Consider the following 5,761-nt stretch of genomic DNA (forward strand, 5'->3'; position numbering starts at 1 on the left):
GCTAAACCTTTTCCATTTACTGCGAATGAAGCGGGGTGCTGGAGGGGGGGTGGGGGGCAGCAAAGGTCGTCACAAAGTCAGGCAGCTGAGAGGCCGCGAGGCGAAAGTACTCCGTTACGTTACCGGTACTCAGCATCACCCCCCCCCCAAACCCAAGAGGATGATCCTAAAACAACAAAATCTGAAAAAACGTTTTGTAAATAAAACTCAAGTCTTTAAAATCTGACTTGTTCACAGGATTAGTTCTCAAAATAATCCGAGATTTAATCTCAATTCTGAGATTGAAAACAACATTTTCAGTTTCCACATCAAAAGACAGAAAAGAAAAAAATTGTAATTTAGAAATTAAAATTGGAATTTTGACCTAAATCCAAATCAAATCTCTTTAGATCTTTAATCTCCAAACCTTCAGATTATCCTGATCTAAACATCACTTGATCTCTTACTTTTCCTTTAGAGGGAAATTTAGAAGAAAATAATCCCAGATTATAGAGGTTCTTTTATTTAAACTCCAGAATTAGGAGATTTTTTAATCTGACCTTCAAATTCAAATTAAATAGAAACGGAATCCTGTTCTTAATTCTGAGATTAAAACCAACATCTTGAGTTTTCACGACAAGAGATATGAGAGAAAAATTAATCTAGAGATTAATTTTGATTTTAGATTTCATTCTGAAATCAAAAATTTTTCGATCTTAAATCTTGAAATCTTCTGATGATCTAAAAATCATTTAATCTCCAACTTTAAGATTTTCCATCAGAAGGAGATTTAGGAGGAAATAATCCAAGATTTAATTTAATATCTCATTAGAATCAAAATGTTTCTAATCCGACCTTCAAATTAAATTCAAGTGAATCCTAATGAATCTCAATTGTGAGATTAAAACAAACATCTGAGTTTGATGCGATGTAAGAAAAAATGTAATTTAGAGATTAAAGTCGGAATTTCGACTTCATTCCAAATCGGATCTCTTCAGATCTTCAACCTTTGAAATTTCAGATTATCATGATCTACGATTAAGTTAATCTCTAATTTTAAGATTTTCCCTCAGAAGGAGATTAAGGAGAATATAATCCTAGATTAAATGCCAATTCTCTTTTCTTTACAGATTTTAAATGCAGAATTAAGAGATTTTTAGTCCGACCTTCAAATTAAGTAGAAACTGAATCCTGTTCTCAATTAAAGATTAAATCAACATTTTGAGTTCACACGCCAAGAGTAAAATGTGAGAAAAAATAGTTTAGAATAATTTAGAATTTAAAAATCTTTCTTCCAAAACCAGAAACAAAAATCAAGTTTATGAAAAATCAAGAGATTTAAGAGGAAAATATAAAAAAGGGTTACAATAAAAGTGAATCTGTACTTTTTAATCATATTATTTACTTAAAATATTTAATAAAAGGTTTAATAATCACATCTATCTCCCCTTTATGAAGTATAAATCCATAACGATGAAAGCAGCGGTTCAGGATTAGTGTTTACATCTCAGAGAATCTTCAATTCTAGAGGAAAAACAGATAAAAACTTAAAGTTTGAATTTAGCGGCTCAGATATTCGCAGCCATTTAATCACATGTGTTAAAAGTCAAGGCCCGGGGGCCGGATCCGGCCCTCCGGGTAATTCTATCCGGCCCTCCAGATCATTTTATTTTATTGTCATTAAATGTTATCTTGAGCTCATTTCTAACTTGTATAATTTTGACAAAATATATTTTTATGGAGAGTAAAAAACTGAAAGTTATTTAAGGTTTAAGTTGATTTATTCTGGAATTCTGTTTTGGCTAATTCAGGCCTTTTTTTAGTCTTTGAGGCTATTTTAGGGTTTAGCTTCTATTTTTAGCTACATGCTAACTATTTTGGCTAATTTATGTTTTTTTGTTGTTTTTGAGGCTGTGTTGAAATCTAGCTAACCTTTATGCTACATGCTAGCTATTTTGGCTAATTTAAGCTTTTTGAATGCTTTTTAGGGTATTTCAGTTTAGCTAATATTTCAGCTACATGCTAGCTGGTTTGGCTAATTTAGACTTTTAAAAGATGTTTTAGGCTATTTTGAAGTTTAGCTAATATTTCAGAAAATTGCGTGCAAATTTAGCTAATTAAGGCTTTTTTTTAGTTTTAAGGCCGTTTTGGAGTTAGGCTAATATTTAAATGCTAGCTGTTTTGGCTAATTCCTGCTTTTTTCATTTTTTATGTTATTTTGAAATGTAGATATTTTTGTCAGCTACATGCTAGCTGTTTTGGCTAACCTATGTTTTTTAAGTTATTTAGGCATTTAGCTAACATTTTAGCTGGCCATCAGCCTCAGCGTTTTTAGCTATTAGCTTCAGTGATTTCAGCTTCAGCATCTTCACGGCCAAGTTCAGCTTACAGCATTCACTCTAGCATTATCACAGGTAATATCTAGTTCATGATTCTGTTAAAAAGTTACGGTTTTGAGGTTTTAAAAAGTAGTTTTATTGTGTTCCATAAATGTTTCTCCTGTTCGGCCCGCGACCTCAGGTGTGTTTTGGATTTTGGCTCCTTGTGCGATTGAGTTTGACGCTCCTGCATTAAAGGATTCTTCATCTCCTCCAGGGACGAGGAAGACTCATCTTCCTCCTGATGGCAGACAGAAGAACTCAGCCAGCCTTCAGTTTTTAAATCAACAGCGTGCTTCACCTGCATGCACAATGCCCCCCCTCCCTGGGGGGGCAGGGGTTGACGGCGTCAGCGTGCCGTCGGGGCGTCGATGCTCTGCCTGTTAGTTTTAATTAAGTCGCCTTCAGCCGAGCGATGATCCAGATGGAGGCGGTTTTCAGGTGAACTGCAGGCCGGAGCGCCCGCCCGCCCGCCTGGCTGCTTCCCTCCGTCACCTGGCCTCATTAATTCCACACATCCTTCCCTCCACGCCACCACGTCTGTCAGCAGCGAGCCCACTCCCTCCGCCGGTCCTGGCATCGGCGGCCGCAGTGTTATTTCCACAACTTCCTTCCCGGGCGTCTGCAGGCGGCGTTCGGTCTGTGTTTGCACGATAAAAGGGAAAGTTAGGTGAGGGACGACAATCTGGGGGGGGGTCTGATCAGGAGGAATAATGATAATAGGACTAATAAGGTATCTCTCTGCAGCACATTGTTGTAGAGTTCGCGTGTTGCCTATGAGGCTGTTTAAATTAAGTCACATCCAGGAGCCCTGCTTCCCTTTTTTTCATTATATTGAATATGCAAACATTTTTGAGTAATGTAATTGCAGATCATGCTGTAGGCCCATCTCTACAAAAAAAAAAAAACAGTATTTAAAAATTTCCCTTCAGTGGCTTCGTGTTCCTAGCAGCTACTGAAAAGCTGATGTTTGAAAAAGAATTGATAGGAGATCCACAGGCAGAGCAGATAGACGTGCTCTCAGGCGGGAAAAGTTCTGTCTCCGTCGACACATCTGATGAAAGGTCGGGACTTTGTTTCAAGAATTAGCAGCATAAGCAAGAGGCTCTGTAGAGATTTACGGAGGAAAAGGGTCTGCTTCAGCAGTTGAGAGAAAGTTCAGAACAAAGTTCTGAAAACTGCAGGGACTAAAGACTCAATACGCTCGAGATAATGGACATCGGCTACAGCAGGGGCGTCAAACTCAATCATACAAGAGGGCAGAATCCAAAACACATCTTAGGTCGTGGGCTGAACAGGACAAACATTTATTGGACACTCTAAAACTACATTTTTAAAACCGATCTAGATTAATCACACTTGTGGTTAATCTAGATTTATTGCACTTGTGGTTAATCTAGATTAATAGCACTTGTGGTTAATCTAGATTAATCGCACTTGCGGTCAATCAAGATTAATCGCACTTGTGGTTAATCTAGCTTAATCGCACTTGCGGTTATTCGAGATTAATCGCACTTGTGGTTAATCAAGATTAATCACGCGGTTAATCTAGATTAATAGCACTTGTGGTTAATCTAGATTAATCGCACTTGTGGTTAATCTAGATTAATCGCACTTGAGGTCAATCGAGATTAATCGCACTTGCGGTTAATCGAGATTAATCCCACTTGCGGTTAATCTAGATTAATAGCACTTGTGGTTAATCTAGATTAATCGCACTTGTGGTTAATCTAGATTAATAGCACTTGCAGTTATTCGAGATTAATCGCACTGCGGTTAATCTAGATTAATCGCACTTGTGGTTAATCTAGATTAATCGCACTTGTGGTTAATCGAGATTAATCGCACTTGTGGTTAATCAAGATTAATCGCACTTGTAAACAAGAGCGATTAATCTCATCTGTGATCTATTGAAATTAACCGCACTCTCAATTAATTGTAAATCTTTTCGCACTAGAGTCATTCGCGATTAATCGCACTTGTGGTTGATCGTGTTTAAACAAACTCACGATTAATCACGATTGTCAGCACTTTCAGTTAGTCATGATTGATCACGCTTATCGTTAATCGCGATTGGTCACCCTTGTGGTTGATCACGGTTAACCACACCTTTGATTCATCACAATTAGCCCCGTCTGTGATCAATCATGATTAATTACACTTGTGATTATTCTCGATTAAGCAGGTGTGATTAATCGCGATTATTATCTTATTATTAGACAAAACAGCTAGCATGTAGCTGTAATATTAGCTAAACTCCAAAATAGTCTAAAGAATCTTAGCAAATACAAAAATAGTCCAAAAAGTGATCAGAATGCCAATTTTAAAAAAATTAAAACCGTAACTATTTAACATAATAATGAATAATAAAAATGCAGGAATATTATTCAAGAATAAATCAACTTAAACCTTAAATAACTTTCAATATTTTACTCTCCATAAAAATATATTTAGTCAAAATTCTACAAATTAGAAATGATCACAAGATAACATCGGGTCATTAATAACAATAAAATAAAATGATCTGGAGGGCCGGATCCGGCCCCCGGGCCTTGACTTTGACACACGTGACCTATAGGGTCAGTTTAGAATAATTAATCAACCTATGCAGCATCTGGGCAGCAGAGAGCCCAGAGAAAACCCATGCGTGCACGAGGAGAACACCCAATCTCCAGACTGAAACCAGAACCTTCTCACTGTGAAGTGCTAACCACTACACCACGAGAGCCCAACCATGAAATGTCTAGACGAAGAGAAAAGCTTTAAATCATTTCAAAAAGAGGACAGACAGTCATAAATATCTGTTCAAAAAGAATCACTAAACCAGATTCAAGAGCAGAATTCCCTCCTACTCTACCTCAGGCTAACCTGCTGTTCACCGCTGATTTGTGAACGGCATTCTTGGTAAGTCCCTCCATCGACGCTTCTGTATTTTTAGTTCTTGTTTCACAGAAAGGAATTTGTTCCAGAAAACGGCAGCAAAGAGAGAAAGAAACATCAAAGAAAAGTTTGACATTTTACTGACAGAAAGGAGGTTTGTTCTGAGGAGATCTTGGATCTGCAGTTTGTATCAAAAACCTTTTAAATTTCCTTAAAGATTTAACAGAAATATAGACGATGAACAGAAGCTCCAGGATGAATAACAGCAGAGCTGATGCTACTTTCACATACAGTAAATACTCTGACAAATATTTTCCCTCCAATCATCTTTGAAACTGTTCAAAAGGCGTTTCCATTGACTTATGTTTTAGAAGTTTTTAGCCAAAATCTAAAAACCTTTGTTGCTTTCTAGGACAGGTTCTGCACAGTTTCTCCTTGTTGCTGAGAGCTCTCTGTCTACAGTCTTTCTCACCAGCTTACAGCCCCTCACCCCCCCCAACCTAACTTTACCACTGCAACAAAAA

This window comes from Oryzias melastigma, linkage group LG23 (genome assembly GCF_002922805.2).
Source record: "Oryzias melastigma strain HK-1 linkage group LG23, ASM292280v2, whole genome shotgun sequence".
Taxonomy (NCBI): domain Eukaryota; kingdom Metazoa; phylum Chordata; class Actinopteri; order Beloniformes; family Adrianichthyidae; genus Oryzias; species Oryzias melastigma.